General features: G+C 37.1%; 1 protein-coding gene across 2 annotated transcripts in view; it reads right to left on the minus strand.

Annotated features, from left to right (window-relative positions):
* LOC137632633 (uncharacterized) overlaps positions 1–3482 on the minus strand; it is a 49740-nt gene extending 46258 nt beyond the window's left edge. The window contains exon 1 of one of the 2 annotated variants that reach the window (XM_068364704.1): positions 3407–3482. The gene's annotated coding sequence lies outside the window, so the exon portion shown is untranslated. Of the gene's footprint in view, positions 1–3349 lie in introns of both variants that reach the window. The other variant, XM_068364705.1, reaches the window with a different exon arrangement.
* Positions 3483–12053: the final 8571 nt, after the last annotated feature.

Genomic DNA, 12053 nt, shown 5'->3' on the forward strand with positions numbered 1-12053 from the left:
TTCTATACTCAAATATATATACAAACATGAAAACATGTTTACATATATATTGAGTAAAAGAAAAGTAAGCGATTAAGTAAAGACAAAACAGACAATGGCTGCCAAGCGAGGACCAAGACAGAGACGTCTGTCACAGTCCGAGCCAAAAGTGAAAGTGAGTATTCACCTGTGTGTGAGGGGGAGGAGGGGTAGCTAGCTACCACTCCCCTACCCCCCCGCTAACTAGCGCGGGGGTAATACACCCTCGTTAAATTCTAATGGCTCGCCATTTCAGCTACGCTAAAAGTAATAACCCTTTGTAAATAGCGTGGTTTGTATTTCGGTTACGGAACAAACGCCTATTGCAAGACCTACATCGTCTATGGGAGGGGGCTTGCGAAATGTCAGACATCTTGAATCCAAAGAGTTAGCCAAAGGGGTTTCCAAAATCAAGCAAAAGATCGTTATTCAGGACTATATAAAAGCTATCTAGCTAATATAAGAAGGTTTCCAGTAATGCGACAGCCGAAATCTGAGAGAATACTTCACCAATTAGCCGTGAACAAACTCGAAGATCATAAGCGTATCCCAGAACGTCTTGCCGGAAGCACGACAGAGGAATAATTGAGGAGGTGTCAACAAGAAGTACTTGAGTACCTGGCCACAGGTGGCGCTGGTAAGTACACCCCCTTCTAGTATTGTGATAGCTGGCGTATCCCTCCATAGAATTCTGTCGGGCAACGGAGTTGACAGCTACATGATTATCGGGTAAGTTTAATATTGAAAATGTGTAAAACTGACGAAAGGGAAATACAAGAGAAAGTATGAATCTGAATCAAAAGAGATAAAAAAAGATCAGATGAAAAGTAAAAGGAAGAAAACAATATAGCCTACAGTAGCTGAAGGCTGATAAAAACACTCGGAAGAACATTCACTACATGCAAGTCTCTCTTCATAGTTTATATATGACACATCTCCAGTATTGTTGACAGGATCCTGTTCATAAACAAACACACACAAACAGAGGTGAAACCATAACCTCCTCCCAATTTCGTTGGTGGAAGTAATACTCAAGAAATTCATTTAATTAAAAACTAACTCAATTGAATGCACATTTTCATTTCCCATTTCTTTTACCATTAGAGCTTAATTGCCATTTGCAATCACCTTTCAAGTGCTCATTCAAAACCACTTCAGTATATGGCTTATATCCTACCTTTACTTACAAGAAATGTTACCTATGGCATTTTAAAAGTTCATTCGTTTTTCTTGCTTGGGCAGAAAGTACTTGTGATCATTCCTAATCTATAGCCATTTCCATTTTGAAGAAAATAAGCAGGGTTAGCACTGTATTTCTAAGTGGGTTAAATAATCTTAACGTTGATAACTAAAAAACTTAATTTCTCATGTTATAAGAACGATTGAAACTCAAGAGAAGCATGGAAAAGCATATCTAATTAGGAAAGCCAACACAGGGATATGACATAACCGAAAAGACACACATTTAAGGTAAGGATACAGAGTCCTTGGGGGGTTCGTAGGGAGGAGGAATTTTAGGTTAGGTTGTATCCCTGTGTTGGTTTTTCTAATAAAATGTTTTTTTCAGTCAGCCTTACAACTTGAAAAATACAAGTTTCCGATAATATTGACAACAGGAATTTATCAAAACTCATATAAATACACCAGGAACACACTTTTATATTCCCGAAATGATTATTGGATACATTAACTATACATATTTACCGACTGTTTTCTAAGGTTACTACAATAAGTGGTATGGGGTTTTAGATCATGTTAGGTGACAGGGGGTCAGAGGGAGCGAAGCCACTTGATTAGTATAGACGATCACCCGGCAACCTGGGTTAGGTTAGTTGGGTGGGGCTTTGCACTCATTATCTTTTCCTTCTAACCTATCACCCGAGATTTCCCACAATACATAACTGAGGGTGTATGTATGAGAGTGGCCACCAGTATGTATGATGACATGCAACTAAGAATACGGCAGTGTAAGGGGGGTTGCGGGCATTAGCCACCCCTGTTAGGTAAGGACATAGCTTCTAGGTTAGGTTAAGGGGGAAAATACAGGTTAATTGTTCATTTTTTTTTTGCATGCGGGAGGAATTGGCCGCTGATATACAAAAGCCCCCATAACTGTATTATTACTAGTTTTGATGTGACACATATTTGCTATTACTGTACTGCAGGATGTATTATACCCATTTACTAGGTACTGAACACTTTCTTGTTTTCTAAGTGCTTCAATGATATGGATTTGACAGTAAACGAGCAATATGCAGTTTGAAATACCGACTGCTTTAGAATGTATATGACAAAAGGAAATACTCAGAAAGTAAGGATTTCCTGCAGTATAGGACCAAAAAAGCAGCCCTTGAAATAAGTATTCCACCATATACCAGGTTTCTGCATTACTGATTTAAATAGGTGGTGGGGAAACAAAAACATGTGTACCAATATAACAATAATGGTTAGATACTTAAAAAGCAATATGAAGTATATAGTTAGAACACATGGCTCGTGTATCTGGCTAGAAGAAGTATATAATCGCATTACTAAAAATAAATATTAAAAACTAAAACTTTCCAGGCTATTATCATTTTCATTGCACTAGCCTATGCAACTCTACAGGCAAAATTATATTTACGGATGGAACATTTTAAACAGAAAAAATAGTTCCACCTGTATTAAATAATCTGCTTTCACTGAATTTTACCTTTATTTCAAAAGCAAATAAACGAAAAAATATTAGACCGTCTAAGAATAAGGATGTTTTTAAGAAATCTGATGGGTTTTGTCTCCGTTGTGTGCTCACTTCGCTCGCAGAAAAAAAAATCGTCAAGCACATATGTACTGGCAAGCGGTACATGCTGAACTGCGTACGCTAACCTCATTGATTATGATTTCTTAGACACGGTACTGTAAGTTTTTACTGGCAGTTAAAATAAGTATCCATTTCGAAGAAAACCGACATTTTCCCACAGGAAACCTTTGTTTTTTGGTAGAAAATCTTTTTCCCTCCGTAACTATAATAAAACCCGACTACAACTATATAGACATGTTATAAGCACTTATATGTTAAGAAAATCTAAAAATATTAACCATATTTAAATCAATCAAGCTACCCTACTAGTAACAATTAAACCAATTTTAATCTATCTGGCTATTTGTATATCTACCTACGAATTGGCTTTAAATATGATCCAATGTCATATAAAACATGAGGCAAGACTTGAGAAAATGCTTCACCTAAATGGCCCAAGACTTATCTCAACCAGATCGAAATGGTTAAGTTAGACAAAGTTTTAAACATTGACAACTTATTAATAATTCCTAAAATTAGACAATATATCGCCAAAACCACTTCTGTATGTAATACTGGTGTCGTGAATCAACTGTCTGGTAAATTTACCCTTGTCCAAGATACGTGACTTCGCTGTACACAGTTTAACACAAACAAAGTACAGGAAATAAACCTTGTCAGCAGGGTTGCCAGATGATTTCGACTGAATTATTGTACATGAGCCCTAAAATTGTCGTTTTTCAACCAAAATTATCGTACACAGTTTCAATATAATTATTAGGGTGTTACATGATTGACTTATTTCAAAAGATTTTAGTATAATTGTTTAATTAAACCCACACACACCTACATTGTTTATACCTTAGGTATGTATCGTACATCGTACCGGACCCAAAATAATCGTACACGTACTATAATTATCGTACGAATGGCAACCCTGCTTGTCAGCCGCTACCGTACTCGTCTTCTTGCAGAGTCCGGCAGGAGTTTGGTCATGAATACGAAAAGTTTTATTCAATTTCATCATATTTAAAAGATAAAATCATATTATTTTTTAATGTGATGAAAATAGAAAATAAGACTAACACAAGACAAATAAACAAGCGAATAGAAAATGGGCCGTTGCAAAACCGTAAGCTCAAATCAGATCAAATTCACGTTGAGGCTTCGCCTTTGCATCGGCGCCTCTGTGTCTTTTAGTTTTGCGTGTTTCTTATTTTCACTAGTTTTTCTCTTTTCAGCCACATTTGTTGTAGTACATTTTTCTTATTTTCAATATTTTCTTCACAAAGAAAGGAATTAGCCTACTGTTTGTGCAATATCTTCTTTGTATGGTTGTTGAAGCTCAATTGCTTTTATTCTTATATCACTAAACTGTGGATAATATAAAATGAAGCTCCAACCATAAAGTTCTGAACATGAACCTAAGCACGAGGAACCGTTACAAAGGCTACGATTAATATACAAGCTTAATTACTGTACAATAGTAAGAATAAGCTTAGAAGCTTTGCTCCTATCTATAAAAATATAGTGCGCCCGCAAACTTATTTTGCGGAGTGAGTAATTAGAAATCAGGAATCCGGAACATCCTGATTCTCGTAAAACTGATGATACAAAATGTTATACCAACTGATTTCAAGGTAGAATGGGATAAAAGTAAAGTTAAAGAATTTTATTATAATGGTGTTAGACCACTTTATTTATTAATGTAATTACTGTATTTTTCACCTGAGCTCCATAAGGCACTAACAGAGTTGGAAGACCCAGGCCTACCTGGCTGAGGACTATGGAGCACGAATTAGGAGGGGATGAATGGAAAAGTATCGATTTAAAAGCTCAAGAGAGAGACGACTGGCTAAATCTAACCGAGGCCCTTTACGTCAATAGGCGTTGGGGAGATTATCATTATTATTAATGATTGCTAAGCTACAACCCTAGTTGGAAAAGCAGAATGCTATAATCCCAGGGGCTCCAACAGGGAAAATAGCGCAGTGAGGAAAGGAAACAGGGAAAAATAAAATATCTTAAGAACAGTAACAATATAAAAATAAATACTTCTTATGTAAACTATAAAAACTAAAAATACAAGAGGAAAAGAAATTAGATAGAACATTGTCCCCGAGTGTACCCTCAAGCAAGAGAACTCGCCCTCATGATAGTGGAAGACCATCGTACAGAGGCTACGGCACTACCCAAGACTAGTGAACAATGGTTTGATTTTGGAGTGTACTTCTCCTAGAAGAGCTGCTTACCATGGCTAAAGTCTCTTCTACCCTTACCAAGAGTGCAGTAGTTAACCCCTTGAGTGAAGAAGAATTGTTTGGTAATCTCAGTGTTGTCAGGTGTATGAGGACAGAGAAGAATCTGTAAAGAATAGGCCAGAATATTCAGTGTATGTGTAGGCAAAGGGAAAGTGAACCGTAACCAGAGAAAGGGATCCAACGTAGTACTGTCTGGCCAGTTAAAGGAATCCATAAATCTAGCGGTAGTATCTCAAATGGATGGCTGGTGTCCTGGCCAACCTACTACAAATAAACAAATCACAACTACCAATCAATTCCACAAAAACTAGGAGGAAGCCTTTGCCTTTCTTCAGTCGTTTTTCTTCGTTGCAGTTGTCAAGCGGAACTGGGTAAGACGATAGAGTGCCCTTTAGACAATAATTATACTGTGTATCAAGACTTCGTAACATTCTTTGCAACGTGGTAACGTCCCTGACTGGTGAACGCCAGACTGGGGTTCGAGTCCCGCTTAAACTCGGTTTCTTGGGTCACAGCAACCTCACCATCCTTGTGAGCTTAGGATGGGGGATTTGGGGGAGACTTTAGGTCTATGTTGAGTCATAGGCAGCCATTACTGGGCCCTCTTTGGCTCTAGCTAGGTTGCTGATCATATGTATATATGGTCAGTCTCTAGGGCATTGTCCTGCTCGATAGGGCAAGATCACGGTCCCTTGCCTCTCCCATTCATGAGTGGCCTTTAAACCTTTAAATCCTCCAACACAAACACTCAAGCCATGAATTATCTAAATTCTATGTCAATGTGCGTTCTTGATTCTATGGATTTAATTGTAAACCCATTTCTAGCACAAAGACCTCTCGAAGGGGGTCCAAAGTATTGTATCAATACTTATTTTTGTTCCCAGTATGCAATCACACCGAATTATACTTCGACGTTCTCTATAGTAAGAGAAAAGATGGTAATATTTGTGCATAAATCTGGATTTTACGAATCTGAGCAATCTAACCAACAGTATCTGATAAACAAGAAAAAAATGGACAAAATGCAATGGTAATTGGTATCTATTAAAGTTAGATGTTTGAGTTGAGTTAAATTTTTTTCTTCACTGAAAATCAGTATCCAACTCAATCAAGAATTATGAGCAATAAAAGTGACACAAAGACAGTCAGTGAGATGGACAGATAACCAGGAGTGCAAATGTAACCGAGGACAAATTTTGTAATTTCAAAATAGTAATTTGTCTCGCATTATTATTATTACTAGCTAAGCTACAATCTTAGTTGGAAAAAATTGTTACAAGGCCAAGGGCTCCACTAGAGAAAAATAACCCAGTGAGGAAAGGAAATTAAAAATAAACTACACACTGTATGAGAAGTGATTAAAACATGTAAAATATCCTAAGATTATTATTATTAGCCAAGCTAAAAAAACCAAGTTGGAAAAGCGGCATGTTATAAGCCACAAAGAAAATGCTCCAGCGAGGAAAGGAAATAAGGAAATAAACTAAAAGAGTAGATCAGTTAGAATAAAATATTTCAAGAACAGTAAAAAATTCAAATAAATCCTTCATATATATATACTACAAAAACTTGAAAGCACAAGAGGAAAAGAAATAAGATAGAAGTGTACCTGAGTATACCCTCAAGCAAGAGAACAACATTAAAGGAGATCTGTTGTAAATTTACTTAGAGGTAACTTTCTGATGACTCACTGTAATCACTCAAATCATAATAAAGTCCCTTTGGAGGTAAGTCAAACAATCCCTCAGTAAGGAAAATGAGACCAATTCGGTAAGTCAATCAATCCCTCAGTAAGGAAAATGAGACCAATTCGGTAAGTCAAACAATCCCTCAGTAAGGAAAATGAGACCAATTCGGTAAGTCAATCAATCCCTCAGTAAGGAAAATGAGACCTATTCGGTAAGTCAATCAATCCCTCAGTAAGGAAAATGAGACCAATTCGGTAAGTCAAACAATCCCTCAGTAAGGAAAATGAGACCAATTCGGTAAGTCAATCAATCCCTCAGTAAGGAAAATGAGACCTATTCGGTAAGTCAATCAATCCCTCAGTAAGGAAAATGAGACCTATTCGGTAAGTCAATCAATCCCTCAGTAAGGAAAATGAGACCAATTCGGTAAGTCAAACAATCCCTCAGTAAGGAAAATGAGACCAATTCGGTAAGTCAAACAATCCCTCAGTAAGGAAAATGAGACCAATTCGGTAAGTCAATCAATCCCTCAGTAAGGAAAATGAGACCTATTCGGTAAGTCAATCAATCCCTCAGTAAGGAAAATTAGACCAATTCGGTAAGTCAAACAATCCCTCAGTAAGGAAAATGAGACCAATTCGGTAAGTCAATCAATCCCTCAGTAAGGAAAATGAGACCTATTCGGTAAGTCAATCAATCCCTCAGTAAGGAAAATGAGACCAATTCGGTAAGTCAAACAATCCCTCAGTAAGGAAAATGAGACCAATTCGGTAAGTCAAACAATCCCTCAGTAAGGAAAATGAGACCAATTCGGTAAGTCAAACAATCCCTCAGTAAGGAAAATGAGACCAATTCGGTAAGTCAATCAATCCCTCAGTAAGGAAAATGAGACCAATTCGGTAAGTCAAACAATCCCTCAGTAAGGAAAATGAGACCAATTCGGTAAGTCAATCAATCCCTCAGTAAGGAAAATGAGACCAATTCGGTAAGTCAAACAATCCCTCAGTAAGGAAAATGAGACCAATTCGGTAAGTCAATCAATCCCTCAGTAAGGAAAATGAGACCTATTCGGTAAGTCAATCAATCCCTCAGTAAGGAAAATGAGACCAATTCGGTAAGTCAAACAATCCCTCAGTAAGGAAAATGAGACCAATTCGGTAAGTCAATCAATCCCTCAGTAAGGAAAATGAGACCTATTCGGTAAGTCAATCAATCCCTCAGTAAGGAAAATGAGACCTATTCGGTAAGTCAATCAATCCCTCAGTAAGGAAAATGAGACCAATTCGGTAAGTCAAACAATCCCTCAGTAAGGAAAATGAGACCAATTCGGTAAGTCAATCAATCCCTCAGTAAGGAAAATGAGACCTATTCGGTAAGTCAATCAATCCCTCAGTAAGGAAAATGAGACCAATTCGGTAAGTCAAACAATCCCTCAGTAAGGAAAATGAGACCTATTCGGTAAGTCAATCAATCCCTCAGTAAGGAAAATGAGACCAATTCGGTAAGTCAATCAATCCCTCAGTAAGGAAAATGAGACCAATTCGGTAAGTCAAACAATCCCTCAGTAAGGAAAATGAGACCAATTCGGTAAGTCAAACAATCCCTCAGTAAGGAAAATGAGACCAATTCGGTAAGTCAAACAATCCCTCAGTAAGGAAAATGAGACCAATTCGGTAAGTCAAACAATCCCTCAGTAAGGAAAATGAGACCTATTCGGTAAGTCAATCAATCCCTCAGTAAGGAAAATGAGACCTATTCGGTAAGTCAATCAATCCCTCAGTAAGGAAAATGAGACCAATTCGGTAAGTCAAACAATCCCTCAGTAAGGAAAATGAGACCAATTCGGTAAGTCAATCAATCCCTCAGTAAGGAAAATGAGACCTATTCGGTAAGTCAATCAATCCCTCAGTAAGGAAAATGAGACCAATTCGGTAAGTCAATCAATCCCTCAGTAAGGAAAATGAGACCAATTCGGTAAGTCAACCAATCCCTCAGTAAGGAAAATGAGACCAATTCGGTAAGTCAATCAATCCCCCAGTAAGGAAAATGAGACCAATTCGGTAAGTCAACCAATCCCTCAGTAAGGAAAATGAGACCTATTCGGTAAGTCAACCAATCCCCCAGTAAGGAAAATGAGACCAATTCGGTAAGTCAACCAATCCCTCAGTAAGGAAAATGAGACCTATTCGGTAAGTCAATCAATCCCTCAGTAAGGAAAATGAGACCAATTCGGTAAGTCAATCAATCCCTCAGTAAGGAAAATGAGACCAATTCGGTAAGTCAACCAATCCCTCAGTAAGGAAAATGAGACCAATTCGGTAAGTCAATCAATCCCCCAGTAAGGAAAATGAGACCAATTCGGTAAGTCAACCAATCCCCCAGTAAGGAAAATGAGACCAATTCGGTAAGTCAACCAATCCCCCAGTAAGGAAAATGAGACCAATTCGGTAAGTCAACCAATCCCCCAGTAAGGAAAATGAGACCAATTCGGTAAGTCAACCAATCCCCCAGTAAGGAAAATGAGACCTAATTCGGTAAGTCAACCAATCCCCCAGTAAGGAAAATGAGACCTATTCGGTAAGTCAACCAATCCCCCAGTAAGGAAAATGAGACCTATTCGGTAAGTCAACCAATCCCCCAGTAAGGAAAATGAGACCTATTCGGTAAGTCAACCAATCCCCCAGTAAGGAAAATGAGACCTATTCGGTAAGTCAACCAATCCCCCAGTAAGGAAAATGAGACCTATTCGGTAAGTCAACCAATCCCCCAGTAAGGAAAATGAGACCTATTCGGTAAGTCAACCAATCCCCCAGTAAGGAAAATGAGACCTATTCGGTAAGTCAACCAATCCCCCAGTAAGGAAAATGAGACCTATTCGGTAAGTCAACCAATCCCCCAGTAAGGAAAATGAGACCAATTCGGTAAGTCAACCAATCCCCCAGTAAGGAAAATGAGACCAATTCGGTAAGTCAACCAATCCCCCAGTAAGGAAAATGAGACCAATTCGGTAAGTCAATCAATCCCTCAGTTAGGAAAATGAGACCAATTCTAAGAAAGCAGTTTTACTTAAGTCCAAAGCTCGGCAGAAACAGGATATACAGTTTTGACATGGTTTTGTAGATTACAGTAAAAGAATACAGAACTGAAGCATATCATACATACATAGGAGACACTGGAACTTTTGGTTGTTTCAGATGACATTAATCAGCAGCTTGAGTTTGTAAATGGGGTTTTTTACACATAAGAACATTTTGGCTCTTTTTTTTTTTAACTACCTCTTCTAGTTTTCTTTTTCTTTTTAACCACCTCTTACAGTTTTCTTTTCCTCTTTAACCACCTCTTATAGTTTATACATCACAGTGGAAAAGACGTTTAGTGATACCATACTGATACATAAGACCGTTATGAAGCCTGATATTTTGTTCACTAATACGGGAGAGAATATCAAGCCTGTCTCACATAGTTAGTTATTTTAAGGAATTTCCATCATCATTTAATCAAACCAGTTACAGGATAACTAAGTCTGTTTAACAATGATTACATAATAACTTGAGCAAGGCAAATCGGTTAGCAAAACTATAATCCTTGCATAACCTTTGTATTATTAATTTGATGCATCTTTCCTGGTAGAAAAGACATGATTCTTTTACCATGAAAACAACTCTAATTCAGATACAGGTAAAATTGTGACTAAAACAGGTCTTTTTTTATATAAGGAGGGATACACAGGAAAAAAATATTTTATATAGGAACTTACAGCTTCATTTTACAAATAGCAAAACAGGCATAGATAGATTGGTCTCCTATACAGATGGCCTACATATGTCGTATAAGAAACCCTTTTAGTCTTTTCCAGAACCAAGACTTTTTTTTCAGCTTATGTTTATATGCTTTGGATAATTTCACTTATATTACTTCTCAACACAATGGGAATAAGTAAATATAATATAGTATATAAGAAATAACTGTAGAAATTATGTATTACTGTACGTTAATGTTATGCATATAGTAATCTATTATATTTTCCATACAGTTTGTGAAGACTGCTTTAGTTTCTCAATACACATAGTGCAAAGTGAATCTATGTTTACATTCTGCACCAAAGTAAAGATAAAAATGCCTCCTTATGGCTTTCAAAAATGTGTCCAGATCCTACTGGGTTGGAATGCTAACTCATCAAACGATTGATATGATTCCTAATAAGTTTTATGATACATCATTGATACAATTGATGAAATTTTATCTAAAGGATTCCTAATGACCAAATGTGGATCCTATGAACCAATGCTGCTGATTAGTGCATGAAATCTACTGAGTGGTATTTTAGGCAGAAGAAAACTTGCATTGATTCCTACCTCCTTAAATATTCAAGCCACTATCCTACACACAAATCTAAGACTTTTAACAAATACAGTAAATTTACCAAGTCCCTCTGCTGTTCACAGGGACTTTTTTATCTTTTATACATTAAGAAAGTGATGATTTTGTAAGTTGTGAGGTTTGATTCAGGTACCCGTCTAGCTAACTACAGTATCTCCTCAGACACTCATGGAATGGCGCGTATATTGCGCTTGTAACCGATGGAAAAGATGAATAAAAGTGTTAAATCTATAATGGATTCTGGTACTTTATTGTACAGAACTCAGGTCGCTAATATACAATCCCTTAACTGCACAAAGGCACTAAAGGTATTTTTCCACAGCACGAAAAATCATTACGCCAGGTTAAGTCTTCGTAAAATTCGGCCAAATCCTACAAAGACACATTTTTACTTATCCTTTGAGGACGGAATATGTATGACTGTAAGTAGGAGTAATACTTGAAATAGATAAATACAATGATATCATTGATTCTTAGGCAGAAAATTTGATGTAATATTATATGACATATCTGCTAACAAACGTCGAAGCTTAAATTTGAATTAAAGAGAAATTTAGAGGAACTGCACCAAGATTAATCTCCCGTGATCAAAATGTCTTAAATTTCAATGATTCCCATAAATATAGAGACCATATCTCAATAAAAAAAAATACATAGAGTAGACTGAAATGGAAGCTTGCCACTGGGTACCTACTTTCTTTTGTACAGTATTTGAAATATTTCTCCAAACTATTGCAAACTCTGAAAGCTGAAAGTCAATTAAGCTTTCAAATGCAAGACTACATTTGAGACTCATATCATTCTCCCCGCGTTGCACGAAAGTAATGATAAGCAGGTACTTGACAGATGACTAAATCTACAATGATCCAATGAATGTTATGGAACGCAAGACAAATATCGGCATAATTAATCTGCGTTTACTTCAGA

This window comes from Palaemon carinicauda, chromosome 41 (genome assembly GCF_036898095.1).
Source record: "Palaemon carinicauda isolate YSFRI2023 chromosome 41, ASM3689809v2, whole genome shotgun sequence".
In the NCBI taxonomy this organism is placed as follows: Eukaryota; Metazoa; Arthropoda; class Malacostraca; order Decapoda; family Palaemonidae; genus Palaemon; species Palaemon carinicauda.